The 27,319-nt window shown below is 41.7% G+C and overlaps 1 long non-coding RNA gene across 1 annotated transcript in view; it reads right to left on the reverse strand.

The window, feature by feature from the left end:
- Positions 1-239: 239 nt before the first annotated feature.
- LOC141564096 (uncharacterized) overlaps positions 240-27,319 on the reverse strand; it is a 39,593-nt gene continuing 12,513 nt past the window's right edge. The window contains exon 3 of the long non-coding RNA XR_012488574.1: positions 240-356. This is a non-coding gene — a long non-coding RNA (uncharacterized LOC141564096). The remainder of the gene's footprint in view (positions 357-27,319) is intronic.

The following is a 27,319-nucleotide window of genomic DNA, read 5'->3' on the forward strand; positions in this document are numbered from 1 at the left end:
ACATTTTACATGTGTTACAGTATTACCTAGATATGTGTGAAAATCCAATTTTCTTGTTGCACGTTAAGTATTAGATTCCGAAGCTATAAGTAACCTGGGTAGATAGACAGTAATGCTAACAATTTACATTCACTTCCCAGTGTTCCTTCTCTGGGTGTAGTTGTTTCTGTCCATCATTGATCAGCTGGAAGTGAATTGGATCTTCTTTATGTTGAAGATTTCCACTTCCATCGGAATCCATCTTCCTACAGTATCGTTGTTGAAGTGTATAGCGATCTCCTGGTTCTGCTCGTTTCACTCAGCATCAGTTGATGTAAGTCTCTCCAAGCCTCTCTGTATTCATCCTGCATCATTTCCTATAGAACAATAATATTCCATAACCTTCATATACCATAATTTACCCAACCATTCTCCAATTGATGGACATCCATTCATTTTCCAGTTTCTAGCCACTATGAAAAGAGCTGCCACAAACATTCTGGCACATACAGGTCTCTTTCCCTTCTTTAGTATTTCTTTGGGATATAAGCCCAATAGTAGCACTGCTGGATCAAAGGGAATGCACAGTTTGATAACTTTTTGGGCATAATTCCAGATTGCTCTCCAGAATGGCTGGATTCTTTCACAACTCCACCAACAATGCATCAGTGTCCCAGTTTTCCCACATCCCCTCCAACATTCATCATTATTTGTTCCTGTTATCTTAGCCAATCTGACAGGTGTGTAGTGGTATCTCAGAGTTGTCTTAATTTGTATTTCTCTGATCAGTAGTGATTTGGAACACTCTTTCATATGAGAGGAAATAGTTTCAATTTCATCATCTGAGAATTGTCTGTTCATATCCTTTGACCATTTATCAATTGGAGAGTGGTTTGATTTCTTATAAATCAGGGTCAGTTCTCTATATATTTTGGAAATGAGACCTTTGTCAGAACCTTTAACTTTAAAAAAATATTTTCCCAATTTGTTACTTCCCTTCTAATCTTGTTTGCATTAGTTTTGTTTGTACAGAAACTTTTTAATTTGATGTAATCAAAATCTTCTCTTTTGTGATCAATAATGATCTCTAGTTCTCCTCTTGTCATAAATTCCTTCCTCCTCCACAGGTCTGAGAGGTAGACTATTTTCTGTTTCTCTAATCTATTTATTATCTCATTCTTTATGCCTAAATCATGGACCCATTTTGATCTTATCTTGGTATATGGCATTGTGTGGGTCCATATCTAATTTCTGCCATACTAATTTCCAGTTTTCCCAACAATTTTTTTTCAAATAATGAATTTTTATCCCAAATGTTGATATCTGAGTTTGTCAAACACTAGATTGCTATAGATGTACCCTTTTTTGTCCTTTGTACCTAATCTGTTCCAGTGATCAACTGGTCTATTTCTTAGCCAATACCAAATGGTTTTGGTGACTGCTGCTATATAATATAGCTTTAGATCAGGTACACCTAGACCACCTTCACCTGACTTTTTTTTCATTAATTCCCTTGAAATTCTCGACCTTTTATTCTTCCATATGAATTTTGTTGTTATTTTTTCTAGGTCATTAAAATAGTTTCTTGGGAGTCTGATTGGTATAGCACTAAATAAATAGATTAGTTTGGGGAGTATTGTCTTCTTTATTATATTCGCTCGGCCTATCCAAGAGCACTGAATGTCTTTCCAATTATTTAAGTCTGACTTTATTTTTGTGGCAAGTGTTTTGTAATTTTGATCATATAATTCCTGATTTTTCTTTAGTAGATATATTCCCAAATACTTTATACTCTCAACATTTGTTTGGAATGGAATTTCTCTTTGTTTATCTCTTGCTGTTGCATTTTGTTGGTGATATATAAAAATGCTGAGGATTTATGTGGATTTATTTTGTATCCTGCAACTTTGCTAAAGTTGTGAATTATTTCTAATAACTTTTTATTAGAATCTCTGGGGTTTTCTAAGTATACCATCATATCATCCCCTTCTATTTCCTAGTCCCTCTGAAAAAGATGCCATTGAGGTGCCATCCCAGGAAACCTCTGGTTTCACTTTCTGCCCCTTTCCCATCTCTCCTGGTTAATCAGTTCAACCGCGCACTATCCACAATTTTCAAATGCTTTCTTTGTTCCCCTATCCTAATCACTTCTCACTCCTCACACTTTAGTCCTGGATCATCACCACCACCACCCAACTTTGCCATTCTTGCCCCAGGGTGCTTACTTGAACAACTAAACAGATCTGACCTATAAAAAATTTGCATTATTGGTGCAGTGGTTAGAGCACCAGCCCTGAAGTCAGCAGGACCTGAGTTCAAGTTAGACACTTAACACTTCCTGGCTGTGTGACCAGAGCAAGTCACTTAACCCCAATTGCCTCAGCAAAAAAAAAAAAAAAAAAAAAAAAAAAAAAAAAAAAATTACATTATTTAATCTCAACTGGGCCCTCACCACTTCGAGGCCATCTTTCCCATCCCCTCCTAGGTGGCTTTTGCACTCCTCATAGCTACTTTTTAATCTTTCATTTTTTCCTCATTCTCATGTCATTTTTTGATTGAGAAATAGAAGCCATTACCACCAGCTCCGTTTCCTTTATTCCTTATCTCATAACTCGACATTATTCCTCCCTCATTCTCTCTTTCTTGGCTCTTGACTCTAACAAAGAGGTGGCTAGCCCTTCTCCCCATCAAGATTACCCATTCTGCTGCAATCCTTGACCCTTTCAGTCTTCTTGGGCAATTTGCCCACTGAGTCATTCTTTCCTATTTCTCTCTAGTCATAAATCTCTCCCTATCTACTGGCTGCTTTCCTGATGACTATGCGCATGATTGATTTTCAAGCATTCCTAGGAAACACTCATAAGTCCCCAATCAGTCCTTATAGCGTCCAAAAAGTCTCAATGCAATTTGATGCTTTATTAACTTCAAAAGTATAAATGCTACAAATTGCAAAGAATCCCTCATAAATTTAATTATTCGCATTTCAGGAGCAGCCAGGTGATGTAATGGTTAGAGCACCAGCCCTAAAGTCAGGAGGACCTGAGTTCAAATCACATCCTAGCTGTGTGACCCTGGGCATGTCACTTAATCCCAATTACCTCAGGGGAAAAAATTATTCACATTTCTCATACTTAATTTTGTGAATTTTGACTAATACTTTTTTTTTAATGAACAATATGAGGCACTGAGTCATTATACATCCCATGTGTTACAATTTCTAGATGATCATTGGAGAGATAGAGAAGCTTCTCTTCCATGGCCACATGGGTCATCTGATCTGTGTTTATCTTGTGGTTCACATCAATACTGTTGTATATGCTTCAAAACCTCATTCTAGGGAGGATCTTAAAGCTAGATTTACAAATATTGTTCTTTCAGATACTGAGCAGCCGCTGTTTTACACAGTCTGAAAATTGACAAGAGTAATATGCAGCACAAGACAGTAGTTATGCTGAAAACATATCAATATTTTTAAATTTTTAATGATTAACCTTCCAAATACTGCTTTTGGTAAGTTTGTGGCATTTATAGTTCTAAAGTAATCAAAGCTTCAAACCGCACTAAGACTGTTGGGACATGCTGTTGTTTCTCCTTCCAAGCCTAGAGAATACCATCTTCGCTGGCATCCTCCACTTCCTGTTCTGTCACTCCTCAATCTGGTAACTACAACAGCAGCTCTTTCCAAGGTGATTTTCCAAGTCTTCCTGAAATATTCTTGACCTCTGTGCTTGCATCAGCACCGTTGTCCACCTGCTCTTTCCTCCTGGTCTGACAAATCACATTTCATCTCCTTTTATAGAGAAGACTTTCATTATCCATATCCTGATTCTTCTCCCGAGAATCTGTCCCAGACTCCTCTCTTTCTCTATCTATACTATCTCTCTTAATGATGTCATCTATTTCCCTGCATCCATCTATGGTTATGGTGATGACTCCCAGGTCTACAGATCAAGACCTAGTCTCACATCACCCTTTACCTCTTGGATATTCCCCACTGGACGTTCCAAGGACACCTCAAATTCATCACAACTGAACAAAATACCCAGATTCTTCCCTCTTCTGAGAAAGAGGCTCAACTACATTCACAACCACAGTGGTTCTTGTCTTTTCCCTCTTCCCCCAACCATCCTATCAGATGCCAAGATATGCCATTTTATCTTTACATTTCTTGCCGACTTTCTACTTACCATCCAAGGTCAAGTTCTCATGTCCTTTCATTTGGATTATTTTTGAAAGGCTAAACTACTTATCTTTTTTTATTGTTATTATAGCTTTTTATTTACAAGATATATGCATGGGTAATTTTCCAGCATTGACCCTTGCAAAACCTTCTGCTCCAACTTTTCCCCTCCTTCCCCCCATCCCTTTCCCCAGATGGCAGGTTGACCAATACATGTTACATATGTTAAACTCCTTATCTTAACAGGGCTTAAGGGACCACTCAGTCAATCAATAAACATTTATTAAACACCTACTAAATGCCAGGCATTGTGCAAAGTGCTGGGGAATACAACAAAAAGCAAAAGACAGTTCCTGCCCTCACACAGCTTACAATCAAATGGGAGAGACAACAAGTAGACAAGTTAGTATAATTAAAATATGGAAGGCATTAGAATTAGAAGGTATCATGGGCTGATCCCAACTTGTTTGAGGATGGAAACTTTAACCTGTTCTATTTTACCAGTGGAGCTAGTTGGCTGTTCCTTGTGGCCCTCCACCCTTGGGGGGGCTCATGCTATTGGTACCAAACTAAGCTTGGACTGTCTCTGGACTTTATTCAGTTCTACTGCATCTCAGAACCCCTGAATGCAAGTAATTCACTAATCTTAACTTCCCTAGCATCAGGAACTCTCCAACCAGGTTTGTGTCACCATGCCCTGCTTCTCCTGATTATTAAAGTAACAGACGGCTGCTGCTAAAATGATATTCTTAAAGAGTTCTATGAAGCAAAAGATAGCGCTGGACTCAGAGATCTGAGTCTGAATCCTGCCTATGATACTTATTAACTGTTTGACCCTGGGCACAGCCCCACTCTGCCTCAATTTCCCCATCTAGAAAATGGGGATAAAAATATCATCTATTTCCCAGAGTTATTGTAGGATCTAGTGAAAGAATATACATAAAGGTTTTTTTTAATTGTAGAGTTTTAAATTCTAGAATTCTAAAATTCTAGAGCTATGCCCTTCAAAAAAAGTTCCAGGGATTTGCTGCAGAAATCAAATACAAATTGTTCTTCTAGCCTTTTTCTAACCTGACTTCAACCTACCTAGTTCATCTCTTCCTAAACCCGACAAGCCCACCAAACTACACTAGCCCACCAGTGTTCTCCATGAGTGACATTCCACTCTCCATATCCTTGCAAGGCTGTAATCTCTACAGCCGGGCCTGCCATCTGTCCTAGACTCCTCTTTGCATCATTTTTAACTTACTTCAAATCTTGACTCTTGTTCCCCTTCCTCCCTGAATCCTCTCCTGAATTTCCCCAATTCCCCCAAAATACCTCACCCAGGACGTATAATTTCCTTTCCATTTTTTTTTCATTTAATTCTCTCTGCACAAGTCACTTGTCTTTGTATCTCCAGCACCTACCACAGTACCTGGCACCAAAAAGCATGTGCTAAATGCTTATTGAATGAATGAAAGACAAGGAAGGCAGGAGCTCAAAGACTCTTAATCAGGCTTGTTAAGATCAAACACGCTTCCTCCAGGAATCTGGCTCTGGTTTCCCCCGAGTGCCTGGTTGGGAGAGGGAGAAGGAAGGCTGCTGGGAGAGAGGGGGCGGTCAGCTTCAGGGCACATCAGTCACATTTTCTAGCTGTGACGTGACGCTGGACCCACTGTTGAAAACACTCATTAAGCATCTGCTCAACCAGCCCCGGCGAGACAAGGGAAGGTCTATTATAGGGTTTGGACTGACGGAGAGTCCCGTCCTCTACAAACAAACATGCATGCACACGTGTACACTCACATGCATGGCCACATTCTCTAATGCCCAGACACCTATAGGCATCCAGAGATACAATCACACACACACATGCCCACATACGTGTACACACACATATCCTAGCACATGGCTGAATATTCTCCAACAGAATAACAATAACTAGTATTTATGTAGCTCTTTGAGATTTGGGAGGCACTTTCCTTCTATCCTCACGATAATTTTGAGAGATAGATTCTATTATTTTCTTCATTTTATAGATGAGGAAACTGAGGCAGGCAGAGGTTAAGCAATTTACCCAGAGTCACACAACTACTGAATTTCCAAGGCTAGAGAATTTTCTTGACTTCAGTCAGGTCCAGTGTTCTATCCACAAAACATTCAGTTTCTCTTATACAAACAGGGAACGATGAAGTCATTGAGCTCCCTTCATGGGTAGACTTCAGGTCTTTATATGGAAAAGGGAAGGCGTGTGCATAAGTCTATCTGGTACCTTTGGTGTTCAGTTTCGGCTGTGTTTTTGTGGTTCCACCTGGAGGCTCCAAGGACCCATGCTTAGAAGGCCATAGTGTCCTGTTGGGTCCTAGGGATAAAACTTTAGGGGAAGTTCTCCCCAGATTACTGGTTGGATCCCCTGCTGAGATTTCAGGTACCCCAACACAGCAGAGCACAATACATCCTGCCCCCTCTTAACTAACATTAGAAATTATAGTGATGAAGGAGAGACCTGGAAGACAGCCAATCAACAGACAGCATCCTACTCTGAACATTTGCTTACACCTTTTGATTCCTTCATCCTTAATTGGAGCAAAAGGAGAACAGGTTGACCAGTTTATTACATTTAAATGAAGGAGAAGGTTCGATGGTAGGTCAGTCTCTTGGTGGAAGACTTCTAAGGAACACCTTGAAGAGGTGGACCCTTCCACCTGTACCAGAGGGAAGCAAGTTCTAAGAGGTAAGAGAGTGTTCTGAGGGAGTTTCATGTTCTCCAGACTCTCACTGATTATGTTATCAGAGACCCTTGGTTCTGGAACCAGGATGAGAGAGGAACACACTGAGGATAAACATGGACAGAGACACCCAGAAAGATAACCACCAGAGGAAAGAAATGTCTAAGGCTATGTACCTTGTAAAAGACGGATGTTTGGAACTTAGCAGAGAGTTATACCCAACAGCAACCTCGGCAGGGCTAAGTTGGAGCCACTTTAAATGAGCTCTCAAGCCACATGTTACATTTTCAATGTGAGCCTTTATTTCTCAAAAACTAACAAAGGCTTCAAAATGGAAATTGATTTATTGTTTTGTTGATCATCTAGACTTAAGAAAATGATGGAGAAAATGTTAACAATGCAGATTAAACTAAAAGTGGCTCCTGAATACATTTTTAAAGGTTCATCATTAAACATCTACCTGTTCAGTTGTATGCATCAAGGGAGAAAAGAATTTCCAGCAGTCAAGAACTGTGAAATATTTCTTCACCGCAAGTGTTCTCTATATGTATTTCTCATTAGGTTTTTTAACTATAAGTTTGAGCCCACTTTCCTCAGGGGACCTTGTGCATACAAGGAGAATGGTTTTTGGTTTTGGTTTTTGGATGTGACTGATTTCCTTTTAGTTCCTCTGTAATATATAATATTTTACTTTCCCCCAATTACATGTTAAAACAAGTTTTTAACATTTGTTTTTTTAAGTTCTGAATGCCAAATTATATTCTTCTCTGCCTCTCTTTCCCCTTTCCCAAGATATGAGCAAATAAATATAGGTTATATATGTAATATCATGCAAAACATTTCTGTTGATCATTTTGTTCAACCAGACACAAATAAAAGAAAAAAGAAAGGAAGAAAGAAAAGTAGAAAGGAGGGAGAGAGGAAGGAAGGAAGGAAGGAAGGAGAGGGAAGAAGGAAGGAGAGGGAAGAAAGAAAGAAAGAAAGAAAGAAAGAAAGAAAGAAAGAAAGAAAGAAAGAAAGAAAGAAAGAAAGAAAGAAAGAAAGAAAGAAAGAAAGAAAGAAAGAAAGAAAGAAAGAGGAGGGAGTTGAGGGAGGGAGGAAGGAAGGAAGGAGAGGGAAGGAGAGGGAGGAAGAGAGAGAGAGAGAGAGAGAGAGAGAGAGAGAGAGAGAGAGAGAGAGAGAGAGAGAGAGAGAGAGAGAGAGAGAGGGAGAGAGAGACACACACAGAAAGAGAGAGAGAGAGAGAGAGAGAGAGAGAGAGAGAGAGAGAGAGAGAGAGAGAGAGAGAGAGAGAGGAAGGAAGGAAAAAAGAAATATCTTTTCAATAATAAGAAAGAAAAAAAAAGAAAAAGGAAAGAAAAAAGGGGAGGGAGGGAAGAAATGGAAGGAGAGAGGGAAGAAAGGAAAGAAATGAAAAATAGCATGCTCCACTTTGTATTCAAACAATATCATTTTTTTCTCAGGAAGGAGCTAGCATGCTTCATTATTAGTCTTTTGAGATTGTTTTGGATTGTCATATTTCTGAGAATAGCTAAATTCGTCATCCTACAATCTTGTTGTTGCTATTTACAACGTTCTCCTGATTCTGTTCACTTTACTTTGCATCAGTTTAAGTCTTTTGAGAAGAAGAATGTTTTGTATCAACTGTTCTTAATACATCTGCTTAGTAAATGCTCCTTGGTAATTGAGGTTCACTCACCTATGGAGGCTAATGAATGAGCAACACTACTAAAAACCTCCTTAGAATCCCAAAGAGAGTAATAGCTACCCTCTGGGGACCCCAACTGCTAGAAGGAGTTCACTTTGGGCAAGTGGCCCCAAAGGGGTGCTACAATGAGCTGAATCGCTATCTTAAGTCCCAGATAGATTGTAAACTCTTTAAGGGAAATGATAGGGCCATAGTCATTATTGCAGCATTCACTATAGGTAAATAAATAAATAAGCGAATAAATAATAGGCTGCTAGCCTTGGAGCCTGCAGGAGGGCATCTAGCTAAAATCTCAGCCTCTGTTCCCAGCAGCTGCTCTGAATCGGAACAATTCTGTGCCCACTTTCCTCAGAGGTCTTGTAGTTCAGCTGGATTCATTCATTTCTACAAACATTTATTAACTACCATGTGCAGACCACTACATTCTGTTTTGACCTCTATATTTGGGGAAACAAAAATAACAATGAGCAAAAAACCATTCTGCCTTCAAGGAGCTCATGGGGATAAGGTTGATACAGAACATACTCAGTAAATACAAATAATTTGAAGAGGGAGAAAACAGTAAATAAAACCTGGGGGGCTCAGAAAAGGAAAAGCACCTAGACTGAGTCTCAAAGGACGACAAGAAGTCACAGAAGAGTTGTAGAGTAGAAAGAGCCCTGTCACTGCCAATATGGGGTCACTGGGCTAGAGGCCAGTGATATTAGGAAGAGCCCTGATCTTGAAATTAAAAGTCTTGGACTCAGCTTCCAACTTGACCATTTTCTAGCAGTCTAATCTGTAGGAATTCAAAATATTCTCTGAACTACATACCTCAAAAGGTGGTTGTAAAGAAATCGGCAAAGGTGAACTATCATTCAATTAAATTCAATACCTATGACTACCTGCCATCTAGGGGAGGGAGTAGAAGGAAGGAGGGGAGAAGTTGGAACAGAAGTTTTTGCAAGGGTCAATGTTGAAAAATTACCCATGCATATGTTTTGTCAATAAAAAGCTATAAAAAGACTAAGAAAGGATAACTAATAAAAAGTATTCCGATAAAAAGTTCAATATTTATTAAATGCTACATGTTTTCAAAGCATTGGGGAGACAGAGATGAAAAACCAGTAGAGTCTGCCCTCTTGGAGTTTTTGAGCTAATAGGAAGGACGGGATAGTTTCACAGAACCTAGAAAGAAATGAGCTCTATGTTTAGGCTTTGGAAGGAACAGCTCATCACCTTTTGCCTAGATTATCATAACGGACTTCTCATTAAACTTTCAGCTTCCCTTCCTAGCCCCTTGTTCATGCGATGGCCAAAATGACTTCCTAGTACAACTCTTACCCTATCACTCTGCTGCTCAATAACCTTCCCCATTGCTTCTGGGATAAAAGGGAAATTGCTCAACTTGGTATTTGAATCTCTTTACAAGCTTACTGGGTATTTCACATCCCTTTTCTTCATGCACTCTAATCCAGCCCAATTATATTATCTCCCAACTTCAGCATTCTATCTTCTACTGCTGATGATCCCCTTACCTGAAATATATTCCCTTATCACTCCTTTCTCTTAGAATCACTAGCTTCTTCCAAGAATTAATTCCTCTTGGAAGTCTTTCTAGTTATTCTTACTTATTGGTGGTCCCTCCCTCATCCAATTCTCTTCTCGTTACTTATCGTAATGGAGCATCCTCCATGGCGTACTTTTCCAGATCCTCCACTCATAATGGCTCCTTCACCCCTTAGGAAGCCATCATTGAATAATCCGAAGGGGTTGTGATTTCTAACACTATTTCTCAGGAGCCCCCATCTGGTGTGTTCTTCCTAGTATCAATCAATTACATTAATTAGTCCTTACAAAATAAGCAAAACAAACAAGACTACATTCCGGTCAATTTTGCCCCTGATACTCGTTCACCTAAGATCAGAGAAGAATCAGCTAAAGAAATAATTGGCTTCCGTGCATTCCTGGATGTGAGATGGCTGAGGAGGAGAATACAGCTTGTTGCTTCATCCAGCAGTTCATGCAAGTCTTTCTTCCTCAAAAGTTACTATGAAAGAGAGACTGAGATGAACACTTTGGTATGGTCTCTCCACTGTAGCTCTGCCTCTTGTGAGCCATCGTGAGAGGTAACTGGTGACTCAGTGGATAGTGTATCGGGCCTGTAGTCAAACCTGCCTTCAGAGACTTAGCGGTGTGAAATCAGTTCACTTCTGTTTGCCTCAATTTGCTTAATTATAAAATGGGGACAATGATAAACATCTGCCTTGGAAAGGTTATTGTTGCAGATATAATTATATTTGGTAAAAAGAAAAGTGCCTGATAGCCTTTGAACCAGCAGTTACTACTGGGCTTATGTCCCAAAGAGATTTTAAAGAAGGGAAAGGGGCCTGTGTGTGCGAGAATGTTTGTGGCAGCCCTTTGTGTAGTGGCCAGAAACTGGAAACTGAGTAGATGCCCATCAACTGGACAATGGCTGAATAAATTGTGGTATATGAATATTATGGAATATTATTGTTCTGTAAGAAATGACCAACAGGAGAAAGGCCTGGAGAGACTGACAGGAACTGATGCTGAGTGAAATGAGCAGGACCAGGAGATCATTATATACTTCAACAATAATACTATATGATGATCAATTCTGACGGACGTGGCCCTCTCCAACAATGAGATGAACCAGATAAGTTCCAATAGAGCCGTAATGAACTGAACCAGCTACAGCCAGCGAAATAACCATTACATAGAATTCCCAATCCCTTTATTTTTGTCCACCTGCACTTTTTATTTCCTTCACAGGTTAATCGTACACTGTTTCAAAGTCTGATTCTTTTTGTATAGCAAAATAACTGTTTGGCCATGTATACATATATTGTATTTAACTTATACTTTCACATATTTAACATGTATTGGTCAACCTGCCATCTGGGGGAAGAGATGGGGGGAAGGAGGGGAAAAGTTGGAACAAACAGTTTTGCAATTGTCAATGCTGGAAAATTATCTATGCATAAAATGTTTGTAAAAATTAATTAAATTAATTAATCAATTAAAAAAAGAAAAGTGCCTGGAACATAGATAGTGCTATATAAATGCTTATTCCTTTTCCTGCCATAATGCCCACCAGTCTTACCAGCTCCTAAGCCAATAAGAATTTTTAACATCATATAGCATGTATCCCTGGGTCATTCATGGTTGGAAGAAGGTTCCCCAAAGTTCTGTGTGTTGTATTGGAAGCAGGCAATGAACACTTGTTATCACCCCCCCCAGAAAGTGGAAATCCAAGTATATTAGGGGAAAAAAGGGTCCTCCCTGCATGTTTCTACATGTTGTATTCTCCTCCCACTCCAACTCAAGTAAAATGTAAGCCCCTTCATGGAAGGAGTTGTTTGAATCTTTGTTACTTATGCACTTGTGCATCATTGACCTTGAACAAATTCTCATTGGATTGAATTAGATCTGATGTTTAAAGGAGATTTAATTCTCCTCTGGAGCAGCTGGGTGCAGCAATGGATAAAGCTCCAGGCTTGGGGTCAAGAGGACTCATCTTCCTGAGTTCAAATCTGGTCTCAGACACTTACTAGTTGTGTGGCCCTGAGCAAGTCACCTAATCCTGCTTGCCTCAGTTTTCTCATCTGTAAAATGAGCTGGAGAAGAAAAAGGTAAGCCACTGCAGTATTTTTGCCAAGAAAAATAAGTTATTTTCAGTGACTGAACAACAACAATAATTCAATTGGCTTGTTTTATAGATGAATAAACTACGACCCAGAGAGGTTGCCTGGCTAGTAAGGAGAAGAGCTGGGATTTGAATCTAGGTCATTTAATTACATGTTCTTCCACCTTACCAGGATGCCTGACTTAGTAAGGATGGACCTATTACAGGTGTAGGTGTGGGGTGAAGAAAACTTAAAAAGCTCAGATTGAAATCCTGGATGTGACATTTATTAACTATGAGACTTTGGGTAAGCCTCTTTTCCTCCTCTGGACCTCAAATGTACTTGCCTGTAAAATAGAAAAATGTCTGCACTATTTGTCCCATGAAGTCCATTCCAAAAAATGCCTTTTTATGCCTTAAGATACAATAGATGTGGGGGCTACTGTTATCACAAATGGGGAGGTAGCAATTAGAGTTGTATAATGAATGAATGTCTTAAAATGAGGTTCAAGACCCCATATGGGATCTTGTAACTGAATATGGGGATCATGAAAAATTTAACAACCGTGAAAGGTATCAAATATTCAACCAAGATTTAATTTTTTATGTAAAAATAAAAAAGCATATACACCTTATTTATATGCAAATTTGCTTTCATTTTTAATAAATGGTAAAAATGATATATCAGCAAATGTTTGATTTGTATGCTTACTTTATATACCTATGAACCCGGGATCTTGTAAAAATTTCTGTGAAGAAAAGGGGTCAAGAGTGGAATAAATGGTAAAAATTATATATCAAAAAACTGCTTTAAAATCAACTTATGATTTATTATCAGTAAATGTTTGATTTGCATACTTACTTTATATATCTATGTACCTGGGTTCTTGTAAATATTTCTATGGAGAAAAGGGGTCAAGAGCAGAAAAAGTTTAAGAAGCCCTGGACTAAAATTCTAATAGACTTGTGATGGAGGGAGCCATCTGCACCCAGAGAGAGGACCATGGGGACTGAATGTAGGTCACAGCATAGCATTTCCACTCTTTTTGTACTTGTTTGCTTGCTTTTTTTTTTCTTTTTCTTTTTGATCTGACTTTCCTTGTATGTGTTCTGAAATCTTGCATAAATTTATTGAAAGTAGTTGCAAGAAATAGAGACATTTCATCATAGAAACCACTTCATTTTTCCTCGTCCTCTGGTATCTCTGATTATATTATACTCCCATAAGCTGCTTATGGCCGTGAGAAGATAAATTGTTCAAATATAAAATCCAGTGTGATAAATGTGGAAATATGTATAGAAGAATTGCACATGTTTAACACATATTAGATTACTTGCTATCTAGGGGAAAGGAGAGGGGGAGGAAGGGAGAAAATTTGGAACACAAGGTTTTGCAAGGGTCAGTGTTGAAAATTATCTTTCTATGTATTTTGAAAATAAAAAAAGTTATTGGAATATTCTTCTGTAAAATGTAATGTTCTCTGGGAGCAGAGTTCTCTTGGGGGGGGGTGCTTCTGGAGGCAGTCTTCGTTTCAATTCATTGTAATAATCACCTCAAATGCAGCCAGGAGTTCAAATCCTTTATTGTCTCTTTCCAAGTCTTGTCTCCTTCACTAGAGGAATCATTCTATCACTAGGAAACCATTATTTGTTGTAGGATTAAATCAATGCTAAACTAGATTTATCCATTATTTCCTGAATTCCACTCAGTACCTTGTTTCAAGTTCTGGCCCATAACATCTCCTTGTAGGGTCAGAACAATCATACTGAACCATGGTAAATTAGATAATTATTTTTTTTATCAATTCCACTGACTTAGTACCTTGTAAGAATCCTTTGTTTCAAGTTCCGAGTTCTAGCCCATAACAAGCTATTCTTTAAAAACAAACAAATAAGTAAAACAGAATAAAAAGAAGCCCTGGCCTAGGGTATAGTCCAACCAGGGGTCAAGATTCCATCAATCAATAAGCATTATCAAACACTCATGACTAAGGTACTACAGGTACAAAGATAAAAAAGAGATCCAAAGAAGTAAGTAATCCTTGAGAAGTTTATAGACTGGCAATATTGCTTGACTCATACAAAGGGTGACTCTCTTCAGCTTCCTAAGTAGCATCTAGGTAATATGGTATAGTCTGACAGTCAATAAGCATTTATTAAGTGCTTACTATATACCAGACATTGTATTAAAGGAAGATTGTATCCTCAAGGAGCTCACAGCTTAATGGGGGAGATAACATGCAAATGAAGATCTTCAAACAAGGTATAAACAGGACCAGAGGGAAGGCCCTAGCTTTAAGGGGTCAGGAAACATTTTCTGTAGAAGGTGAGAGTTTAGCTAAGACTTGAAGGAAACAAGGAGGTGGAAATGGGGAAAGAGAGAGTTCTGAGCCCAGGGGAAATGCTTGGAGTCGAAGATGGACTGTCTAGTTTGAGGAAGATCAAGGAAGGAAGTTACATAGGGAATATTTCATAGACTTGGAAAGGTAAGAAGGAGATTGGTTATAGAAGGCTTTGAATGCCAAATAGGTGATTTCTTTTTTGATTTTGGAGGCAACTGGGAGCTACTAAAGTTGACTGAGGAGGAGTGTATGAGTGACCGTCAGACTTGTGCTTTGGGAAGGAATATTAGTTTTCGAATCACAGGATTATTTGAGCACCAGCTTTGCTCATTATTCACTGTGACATTGGGCAAGTCACTTAACCAGGGATTAGTTTCAATAATTAATGAGAGAATTGACTTCAGAGGGCCCTTCGAGCTATAAAACCAAATACTGCAGAATATGTGAGGTTCAGCCCAGATTGGTTTGAAGGTCGATAAAGAGGAAGTTCTCTCTGCCCATCCCAGGAAGGAAAAAATGTCTGTTCTTATTATTAACATGAGGACACTGAGACCAAGAAGTAGTGAGCTCCAGGTTACTTGGAAGTTCCAAGGGGTATCCTAGTGGGAGGGTAAGGGTGTATCCTTGGCAGGAGGCGGGGCATGGGCACCTGGTTTGCCCCAGGGCCACATTGGCACCTATTTCAATGATGTAACTCCCCTGGCACTATCTGCTTCAAACACCCCCTCATGGCAAGGAGCATGGAGCCAAAGGTTCCTCCATATGATTTCTCTTGTCCCCTCTCTCCACAATGACCCTCCCCAAGAGCCATGGAAACCTAGAACATCAGAACTGGAAGAAATTATGAAGGTCATTAGGTCCAACCCTATTCAGGTGGGCATGACCTGGTGAGGGTGGGCAGAGCTGGTTCAGCTAAGGAAAGACACACCCATTCACCCACACTGGGAGCTTCAATCAGAGATGGAGGCCCCAGGGACAGAGGCCAGGCTTCTTGCTCCTAAAGAGAGACACATGGGTGGGGCTGAAGGTAAGTCTCCCAAATCTGGCTCTTTATATTAGTGGGACCGCACAGTAGATAAGCCAGCCAGCCTCAGAGCCAGGGACACCTGGGTTCATGTCTCATCTTGAGACCTATCAATACAACAATATCAATAGTGTGGGATCCTGGGCAAGCTCCTTAACCTCTAAGGAGATGGAGTTTTTCATCTGAGATTCTCCAGTTCCACCAAAATAACAGGTTCCTTTTCTACTTAAATTTGAACTTACACGAAGTGAGTAGAATCAAGAGACTGTTATACACAGCAACAAGAGTATGTGATAATCAACTCTGGTCGCCATGGCTGTTTCCAACAATGAGATCATTCAGGCCGATTCCAATAGGTTTGTGATGGAGAGAGCCATCTGCATCCAGAGAGAGGACTATGGGGACTGAGTGGGGATCACTTTGCTTTTTTTTCATTTTTTTCCTTTTTGATCTGATTTTTCCGGTGCAGCATGATAAATGTGGAAATGTGTTTAAAAGAATTGCACATGTTTAACCTATTTTGGATTGCTTGCTGTCTAGGGAAGGTCCGAACAGGGAAGGGGTTTTGCAAAGGTGAATGCTGAAAACTATCTTTGCATGTATCTGGAAAAATAAATTTGAATTTATACTTTTCACATAGGAACTTTGCTTTTTAGTAAACAAGACCGTTTATGTTGTCAGACATCTGTGTGAGTCTTTTGGGAACCTATGGCAGCTAGACAGAGTGCTGGCCTTGGACCATGGGCAAACCACTTTAACTTTTGTCTGCCTCCCTTTCCCATCTGTAAAATGGGACAATAATAACATTTACCTTCCAGGATTGTTTTGAAGATCAAATGCAATATTTATAAAGCACTTAGCATAATTCCTGACTCACAGCAGGCACTATACAAATGCTATCTATCATTGTTATTATTTATTATTACCATTATGGAACTCACAGTCTAGTCCCCAGCCTCTTATTGACTCCAGGACTGGTGCTATGACCACTGTGCCACCTAGCTGCCCCTAGTCCCCAGCTTCTTAAACTGTAGGACATGACTCCATATGAGATATTGTAATTAAATGTGGAGGTTGAAAAATTATGATTTATTATCAGTAAATGTTTGATTTGCATACCTATTTTTACATATCCACATATCCAAGGTCATTAAAAATTTCTTTCTTTCTTGGAGATAACGGGGGTTAGTGACTTGCCAAGAGTCACATAGCTAATAAGTATCTAAGGCTAGACTTGAACTCAGTTCCTCCTGACTTTAAACCAGTACCCTATTTACTATCCTACCTAGCTGCCTCTCACATAAGAATTTCTTGAGCAAAAAGAGAAAAAGTTTAAGTCTAGTCTAGTTAATTCAATCAAGAGGCAACTGGTAGTTTCTACTTAGTGAAGGGGCTGCTTGGTGGTCTAGTGGATAGAGTTCAGAGCCCGGAATCAGAAATACTTAATATATCTGGTCTCTGATACTTCCTACCTGTATGTTTCTTTTCTTTCTTTCTTTTTAATAAAGCTTTTTATTTTCAAAACACATGCATGGATAATTTGACAACTTTGACCCTTACATAGCCTCGTGTTTCAGATGTTTCTCCTCCTTCCCCCCATCCTTTCCCTAGATGGCAAGCAATCCAATATATGTTAAAACATGTTAAAATATATGTTAAATCCAATATGTATAAACATATTTATACAATTCTCTTACTGCACAAGAAAAATCAGATCAAAAAGGAAAGAAAATGAGTAAGAAAACAAAACGCAAATGAACAACAACAAAAAGAGTGAGAATGCTATGTTGTGGTCCACACTCAGTTCCCATAGTCCTCTCTCTGGGTAGAGATCATTGGAACTGGCCTGGAGAATCTCATTGCTGGAGAGTCACATTCATCAGAATTGATTGTCATACCATATTGATGTCGTGTACAATGATCTATTGTAGCTGTATGTTTCTAGGCAAATCACTTAACTCTGTCTCAGTTTCTTCATCTGTACAATGGGGGTAATAATAGTTCTCTCCCAAAGTTGTTGTAAGGATAAAATGAAATAATAATTGTAATAGTTGGCCCTATATAAATATTAGTATTGTTCCTCCCAGGAGCAGCAGTTCCTCTATCTGTTGATTAGGCTCCTAATGTAGGAAGATTCCTTTGTGGTACCATTCCCTCCACACCCCAATCCACCCCACCCCCCAGTTGAATTTGCCCAGGGCTTAGACATTCCTAACTATGGCTCTGTTTACCACTAAGGTGTGGGCATTCAGAAGCAGATCCTTACACAGCATGGGAGAGGTCATGACATATAAGGATTAGATCAAGCCACAGGAAATGTTGTCACAGAGATGATATATATCCAAACAAATACAAAATAATTCAGCATAAAGTGGTTCAGTTTATTGACAAAGAAACTGGAACCCAACGAGATAGGATGACTTGCTGAAGATTTCCCAGGTATCAAAGTTGGGTGCATTGACTCAAAATTTGGTGCTCTCAAGTCAGGAAGGTTAGAAAGTGGAGAGAAACCAATGGCTATGGCTTTCCTTTTCTGGACTGGCTCTTGGACCAGCAGGTATGTGCCCCAGTTGGTTGGTCATTGAGGACCGAGCACCTCTGTGACCACAAGATTCAGCCTTAGTCTTAACATGGTAGGGTTAGAGGAAGGAGAAAGGTTTTCTGACCTTGGGGATTGCCCCGTCTAATGGGAGAGATGGAAAGAACACACATAGAAATAACTCCAGATGACATAAAACCAGAGAAAATAATTGTGAAAAGTCTGAGTTGGGAGGGTCCTAAGAAAATAGAATGGCAAAACTAAAAGATTCTGGGACATAGAATGACAGTTTTTAGAGGGACTTTAGAACACAAGAGTTCAAAGCTGGAAAAGATCTAGAACATAAAATGTCAGAGCTGAGAGGGAGCTTAGAACATAGAATAGCTGACCAGGAAGAACCCTAGAACAAAGAACACTGAAGTTGGAAAGTACTCTAGAGCACAAAAAATTAGAACTAGGAAGGGTCTTACGCATCATGAGAAAACAGAATGTTAGAACATGGGATGTTAACTTTAGGAGGTACTTTAGAGATTATTTTGGTTACCCTCCCCTTTGGAGATGGAGAAATGAACACAATTTTTTATTTTATCTTTTTCTTTACAAAACATATGCATGGGTAATTTTTTCAACATTGACCTTTACAAAATCTTCTGTTCCAAAATTTTCCCTTCTTTTCCCCACCCCCTCCCCTAGATGTCAGATAGTCCAATACATGTTAAATATGTTAAATTATATGTCAATTCCAATATGTATACATATTTATACAATTATCTTGCTGTGCAAGAAAAATCAGATCTAGAAAGAAAAAAAAAACCTGAGAAAGAAAACAAAATACAAGCAAACAACAATAGAAGGAGTGAAAATGCTATGTTGTAGTCCACACTCAGTTCCCATAGTCCTCTCTCTGAGTGTAGATGGCTCTCTTCATTACTGGACAATTGGAACCGATTTGAATCAACTCATTGTTGAAGAGAGCCACGAATGGACACATAATTTGCTAAAGTTGATTTAACGAATTATTCAGGATCAAAATAAAACAAAGAAACAAACCTCTGACTCTCCTGGGTCAGGACTATGAGCTCAAAGACCAGTGGACTTACTCATGGAAGGATTCCTGGTAATGAGGTGAGCTTTATATGTTGGGAAGGATGTGGAAGGTAAAGAGGAGAAAGGAATTAGGAGGATCAGGGAACAGAAGAGAAGATAGATTGAGACACGAAATGAATAATATGCAAAAGACAGAGTAACAGGAAAAGAAGCAGTTGTCATGTTTTAGTCATAGGAGGCTGGGCGGTTTACTCCTGTGACGGCATTATTCCCGCCCAAACTTAGTGTGCTGAAAAGAGCCCTAGGCCTGAAATCAGGGTACCTGGTTTCTTTGTCTGGCTCTGCTATGGAAAGTCATTTTCCTTTTCTGTGTTGGATTTCCTCTTGCCAAATGAAAGAGGGAGACTGAATGCTCTTAAGGGTTCTTTCTGGTTCTGGCATTCTGTGTTCTAAGGCCCCTCCCAGCTCTGACGTTCTATGTTCCAAGATCCCCTTTAGCTTTGACATCCAATATTAAATGGGCCCTTCTATCTCTGATATTCTACATTCTAAGTTTTTTTCCCTTAACTCTGATATTCTATGTTTTAAGGTTTCTTTCCCATTTTTGACATTCTGTGTCCTAAAATTCCTTTTAGCTTTAACATCCAATATTCAATGGGCCCTTCTATCTCTCATATTCTATGTTCTAAGGTGTTTTTTTTCTCTTAACTCTGATATTCCATGTTTTAAGGGTTTTCCCCCCATTTCTGACATTGTGTCCTAAAGTTTCTTTCAGATTTCATTCATTCATTCATTTTTTAGTCAGGTTCTCCTCTCACCTAGGCTAGAAATGCAACAACCCAATGGCTGATCTCAGTACTGATTAACCCACTCCATGTCGGTCCCTCCTCAGCTCTCACTCCTATGGGGTTACTGATACTGGATTTAGTCTAAATATTTGCTTAGCTCACTGCAACTTAGAACTCCTGAGCCCAAGCGATCCACTGGTCTATTTCCCTAGCTACAAGGACTAAAGAAAGGCATGGGCTATTTATACCTGGCCGATTTTATGTTCTAGCTCTGACATTCTAGCAGGTCAAAATGGAAAGAATACTTGCTCTCCAGTTAGAGGGGCAGAGTTACCATTACACTTTTTACAAGTACTGCTTTCTAGGTTCTTGAGCAAGTAATCATTTCTGTTTTTGTTTTGTTTTCCAAATAAGCATGTACGGTATGACTGGCAGTGTGCTAGGTACTGAGGCTATAGATATGAAGGAAGAAATGATCCCTGCTTGCAACGGGCTTATAAGTCAGCACCCCTCTCTATACCTCAGGATCTTTTTGAGTTCTAAATCTAGGATCCTGTTAGCCCTCCATCTCTGACATTCTAGCACAGAGTAGCCATCTCAGTGCACATGCTGAGGAGTGTAGGGGGGCCTTATGGCTTCCATGGCAACTGAGGGTCCGGTTTCTGGACCTACACTTCCTGACTGGCCCCATTACAGAATTTACAAGGTGCTGGGGCCACTTGGCTGTTTGTTCCCAGTTGGAGAGCAGGGCCAGACCAGTGGCTGTAAACCTCCATCAAGGCCTTGATAAAGCCACACCTGTGGGGAAGGAAAGCAGAGGGAGGCCTAGACTGAGCACAGGGCAAGAGTTGGGGGTGGAAAAGCCCTTCTCCTCCCAGCATGCTGGCGACTTATTGGTTTAAGATACTGGGGAAAGCCAAGCTGACACAAGATGGGGTCTCTAAGAGCAGATGTGATTCATGGAGTCATCGTCCCCAGCCCCCTGCCTCTACTTCCTTTGTCCCTTTCCCACCATCCGTTCCCCAAAAGGGAGAGGGCTCAGAAAGCTAGTGGGATAGAATTGCTGCCTGAATCTGGGAGGAAGCCAGACCGCTGGTGTGGATGAAGCTTTTCTAACCATCATCCCTTCAGTGTTTCCATGTCCCCCCCAATCCCATCACTTTTCAACAGCCCCCTTTTCTATTCCCACAGACCTGATAATGATCAACAGCCACTACAAAGCTTTTCCCCAGCTGGAACCAATTAATTCTGGTTCACTGCCTTGCCCTCCCCCCTCAAATGTCTCCACCTCTCATAGAGTTAACCTGATATACTTTACCTACCTTCCTTCCTTCCTTCTTTCCTTCCTTCCTTCCTTCCTTCCTTCCTTCCTTCCTTCCTTCCTTCCTTCCTTCCTTCCTTCCTTCCTTCCTTCCTTCCTTCCTTCCTTCCTTCCTTCCTTCCTTCCTTCCTTCCTTCCTCCCTCCCTCCCTCTCTCTCTCCCTCTTTCCCCCTTTCTTCCTCCTTTCTCCCCCTCTCTCCCTCCTTTCCTTTCCCCCCTCTTTTCTCCTTTCCTTTTCCCCCTCCTTTCCCTCTTCTTCCTCCCTTCCCTCTTTCTCATCTTTCCTTCCTTTTTTACTTCTCCCTTCCTACCCTCCCTGTTCTTCCTTCCTTCCTCCTCCTTCCTCCTTCCCTTCTTTCCTCCCTTCCCCTTTTCCTCCTTTCTTTCTCCCCTCCTTTCCTTCCTTTCTGCCTTTCCTTGCTTCTTCCCTCTCTCACATTCTTTTCTCAACTTTCTACCCATCTCCTCTTTTCTCTTTCTCTTGCTTGCTTCCCTCACTCATTTCTCTATCACTTTCTCCTTCCCCTCTCTGTCTTTCTCTCTATCACTATCTCGTTCATCCACTTTCATGTCTCTAACTAACTCTTTCAATCTTTGTTTCTTCTCTTACTCTATTTTGTTATTGTTGTCATTGTTGATCCCCTTCTCTCTCTTGTCTGGTCTCCTTGGAAAGATGATCTGGACTTAAAGCCAACAAAACTCTGGGCTCATCACTATTGACATTTGTTAGATGTTTGTAAGATTCAGTGTCCACATCTATAAAATGGTATATTGATACCCAAAGCATCCGCTTCTCATAGGGTTGTTATCAGTAAACACTAAGATGTTTGTGACTTGCTTTACAAGTTTTAAAGGGTGATTAAAAAAAAAAAAAAAAAAGTTGTTACTGGGATCATTCTTTGCCTCTGTTGTCTTCTGGGTCTCTCTTCCTCACTGCTTCTCTGTGCTTCCTTTCCCACATCAGCCTTCCCACCAGGATCCGGTGACAACTGCCTCCTTGCTCTTCCATGAACAAGACACTTCCAAGCATTTTCTCGGCTGCCCCCCATCCCTGGTTCGCTCTCATCTTGCCTTCCGGCTTCCTTAAGACCTAACTAAACTCCCTCCTTCATCAGGAAGCTTTTCCCAACTCCTTTTAATTCAAGTACCTTCCCTCTGTTAATTACCTTCCATTTATCCTATATATAGCTTATTTTTACATCATTATTTGCATGTTGTCTCCCCTTTTAAGCTGTGATTTCCTCCAGAGCAGATTCTTTTTCCTTTTTTTGTAACCTCAATGCTTGGCACAGTGCCTGGCACTTAGCATATACTTAATAAATATTTATTGACTGACTTACTAAATACAGGGGGCCTTACCCCAACTCCAAGGCTGCCCTAGGGGAAAAAACAAAAACAAAAAAACCTTTAGGGCTCTTTTTTCAGAATGAACCTGGACATAGAACTGATCTGAAAAAGGATGAGCCTTGCCTACAAGGGAATTCCTCGGGAGATGGTATCTGAGAGCTGACGTTTTTCTAGTCTCTTACAGCTCATGTTACTCATTTGAGTCTCAGAACAACCTTATATGCCCAAAGTATTATTATCTGTATTTTACAAATCACGAAACTGAGGTCCATGGAAGTTAATAGTATAACTTTTTTTTTTTTTTCCAAAAGAACTTGGGCTGTGCCACCTACTAGCTGAGTGGCCTTAATCAAGTCACTCCATGAGCATCAGTTTCCCCATTTGTACTATGGAGGTAAGTCACTTAACCAGCATGGGCCTCAGTTTCCCCATTTGTACTATGGAGGTAAGTCACAATCTCCATAGCCCTCAGTTTCCCCATTTGTACTATCGAGGTAAGTCACTTAACCAACATGGACCTTAGTTTCCCCATTTGTACTATGGAGGCTAAGTGACTTGACTAAGGCTATTCAACTAGTAGATGGCAGAGTCCAAGTCCTTTTGGAAAAAAATGTTATACTATTAACCTCCATGGGCCTCAGTTTCCCCATTTGTACTATGGAGGTAAGTCACTGAACCTCCATGGACCTCAGTTTCCCCATTTGTACTATGGAGGTAAGTCACAACTTCCATGGACCTCAGTTTCCCCATTTGTACTATGGAGGTAAGTCACAACCTCCATAGCCCTCAGTTTCCCCATTTGTACTATCAAAAACAAGATGACTTCTGCTGTCTCTTCCCAATCTCTATCCCAGATCCTGATAATATATGTAAACTAGCATCAGCCTTGAAGTCCTAGTCAGGTGTCCCCAATTCTTTGTGCTATTAAAGTTGAATTAAGTTGTTATTTTAATATCGGAGAGCCCCCCAGACATGGCGTCATCCAGTCCCAGAACCTCTCAGAGCGGTGAGGTGATGATGCAGAGCCAGCATTAGAACCCCGACCCGCGAAGCTGGATCTTGGAACCCAATCTGTGACTGCGCGTGCCAGGGGGGTCAGCTGGGTGGCGGGTCCCCAGAGCGGGGGTTGCTGGGTAAAGTCCAGGGCCCGGCGCGCAGCTACCTCGTCCCCAGGCTGGCCCAGAGGCGGTGGGAAGCCTTCCCTCTGGACCCAAAGCTGCCCCTGGATGCAAAGCTCCCTGAAGAAAGGGAATGGGAAACCTCCCGTCAGAGTTTGGGAGTCTGTCACGCGGCGGAGGGATTAGTCTTGTTCTGCCTGGCCCCAGAGGGCAGGAACGGGCTGGGGGGTGGGGGAGGAGGCGGAGGCTCCGGGAGCCAGAAGGCCGTGCCATGTAAAGAAAAAACAACTCTCGCCGTGCGGCTAGCTGATTTGCTTCTGGAAACAGTGAGCTCATCACTTAGATTTAGAGCCGGGAGGGCCCCGGAGACCGCCTGTGCCAGCCCCCTCCTTTAAGTGAGGAGGAAAGTAGACCCCGGGGAGGTCCAGTTACTGGCCTAAGGTCACACGGCGGAGCTTCCCCCTCACCGGACGCTTTCAGCCAGAGCCCGGAGCTCGGCTTGTCCGGGATATTGTGGGATGGAAAGGGCCGGCCGGACCAACTGGTCCCGGAGCTCCCTTCCCACTCGGGGATTCTGGGACTCAGCGATGGGGGGAGGGGGGTCCTGAAAAAGAGCGGCGCTTAGAAGAGGCTCAGCCCAGGCCCCTTGGCTCCCGCTCCCTCCTCCCCCCCCCCCAGCCCTAGCCATTCAGCTCCCCCAAAGCTGGGCCTGGGAGCCCGCGGCTGCTCCAGGAATTCGGCAGCGCCAGCCAGGAAAGGGGAAGTGGAGGTGATCCTTAAAGGCGCTAATTGGCCCCGCTTTGTTTTAGGATTAGGGCTGGCCCTGTAGGATCCTGCTCGCCCAGGCCCTAATCCCCTCCTGTTCTGGAAGACACTTCAGTCGTCTGGGGGAGGCTCTGGCCCGGGACACGCTGGGGCAGCGTGCCAGGCCCCACATGGGGGATTATAGGCCAAGCTACTGTAGGTGTGTGCAGTAGCTCAACAATCTAGCAAGTGCACGCACATTGGGATGCAAGCGCACACATTAATCCACATGGGCATACAATACAAAGTCAGGGATGTATACACACAGAGGCAACGCTGTGCACAAGCATACATAGGGATGCACACAGATGCATATGGATATTTACAGGCGCAACAATCTAGCAAGTGTTCCCACATTGGGATGCAAGTGCACACATTAATCCACATGGGCATACAATAAAAGTGAGGAATGTATACACAGGCAACTCTGTGCACAAGCACACATAGGGATACACAGATCCATATGGATACTTAGAGGTGCAACAATCTAGCAAGTGCACCCACATTTGGATGCAAGTGGGTATACAACACAAAGTCAGGGATATATACACACAGAGGCAACTATGTGCACAAGCACACATAAAGATATACACAGACATGCACACAAATCCATATGGATACTTACAGGCACATGGGTACCCACATGTAACATACTCATGGCTGTGCAAATGCACTAACAAAAAAAATACACACAAACACACAGCAAAAAACATTGACTGACATGCACCAGTCATCTATTTACTCGTAGACATACAGGGGATATACAGTGCACACATGGAAAATATAAATGCATAGAGACAGGTGCACAGACACAGATATACACAAATGTATGCAGAGACAGAGTACACATGAACACTGTGAATGTACACAGTCACACATGGATGCATATATACACCCCAGCACAGAGATGTCTCCGTGACTACCCATACAACTCACACAGGTACCAAGATCTGGCCTTCCCTTCCCTGGATGAAGACTGTTAACTGCCCCTGTCAAGCTGTGATTGCTTTCCTGCCTAAAGGGGCTAGTGAGTGAGCTCCATGTCTCCTGAGAATGCTGAGAGGAGTGTGGGGGTGGAGGAAGAAGCCTGGGGATTGAGGGAAGATAGATGAAATTAGTCACGGTGGGGGCCTCCGGGGAAGTTAAAACTGAGGGTCAGAGGTGGCTCGATGAATGAACAAGTGGCTGAAGGACTGGATGGATGGACTAGTGGACAGATGGATGGATGGGTGGGTGGACAGATAGGTTAGGGCTGGGCCAGGAGGTGAAACTGCTTGAGTAAGTGGAAGGTGACAGAGAAGGACTGTTATTGTAAAGGGGTGTGAGAGAGGTAAGGACAGATGGATGGATGGGTGGATGGATGGATGGATGGATGGGTGGATGGATGGATAGACAAATGATAAAAGAGCTGAGAAAGCGGTATGACCTTGGAGGGGGTGGAGGGCAGTAGATGGATGGGTTGACAGCTACTGTGCTACAGGAGACTGCAAACAGACTAGGAGGCAGAGGCGGCATTGGAGGGAGGAAAGGGAATCTGAATTGGTCATTTCTCTCACCAGGACTTGTCAGAAGGCTTGAATGGATAGAAGGCAAAACGGAAGGGGGGAAGGAGAAAAGGTTTCCTTGAGAGAATGAGGCAGTCCCCAGGAATTAGCAAGTGTGACTGGTCATCATAGTCCCCCCACTGAGGGCTTCTCTGGAAAGATCTTTAGGGCAGTGATAGAAAGAAAGAAGAGCCCTGACCTGAAATTGGGAGACCTGGATTCAAATCCGGATGCTAAGGCTTATTAACTATGTGATCTTGGGCCAGCCATTTTCTCTTGGAGCTTCAATTTCCTTATTTAGAATATGAGAGTGTGTTCTTTATTTCATAGGGTGTGTGTGTGAGAGAGAGAGAGAGAGAGAGAGAGAGAGAGAGAGAGAGAGAGAGAGAGAGAGAGAGAGAGTGAGAGAGAGAGAGAGAGAGACAGAGACAGAGAGAGAGAGAGACAGAGACAGAGACAGAGAGAGAGAGAGAGACAGAGAGAGAGACAGATACAGAGACAGACAGAGAGACAGAAAGAAAGAGAGGCAGAGACAGAGAGAGACAGAGAGACAGAAAGAGAGGCAGAGACAGAGAGAGAGAGAGAGAGAGAGAGACAGAGAGAGACAGAGAGAGAGACAGAAAGAAAGAGAGGGAGAGACAGAGACAGAGACAAACAGAGAGAGAGAGACAGAGACAGAGAGAGAGACAGAGACAGAGAGAGAGGAGAGACAGAGAGAGAAGAGAGAGACAGAGAGAGAGAGAGACAGAGAAAGAGGAGAGAGAGACAGAGCAGAGAGACAGAGAGAGAGAGAGAGACAGAGACAGAGACAGACAGACAGAAAGAAAGAGAGGCAGAGACAGAGAGAGAGAGACAGACAGAGAGAGACAGACAGACAGAGACAAAGAGAGACAGAGAGAGACAGAGACAGAGAGAGAAACAGAGAGAGAGAGACAGAGAAGAGAGAGACAGACAGAGAGAGGAGAGACAGAGAGAGAAGAGAGAGACAGAGAGAGACAGAGAAAGAGGAGAGAGAGACAGAGAGACAGAGAAAGAGGAGAGAGAGAGAGACAGAGAAGAGAGAGACAGAGAGAGAGACAGAGAATGGTGTGCATATGTGTTCCTTGTTTCCCTAGTTGCCTGATGAGGGTCTTCCGCCAGTGTTTATGGAGTGGGCCATGGGGGAGGAGAGAAGGCAGCCCTCAGGGGAGACTCCTGATGGATAGACACCTCGACGTGTGAAGTGATAACCGGAAGGCG

Source organism: Sminthopsis crassicaudata, chromosome 3 (assembly GCF_048593235.1).
Source record: "Sminthopsis crassicaudata isolate SCR6 chromosome 3, ASM4859323v1, whole genome shotgun sequence".
Classification (NCBI taxonomy): domain Eukaryota; kingdom Metazoa; phylum Chordata; class Mammalia; order Dasyuromorphia; family Dasyuridae; genus Sminthopsis; species Sminthopsis crassicaudata.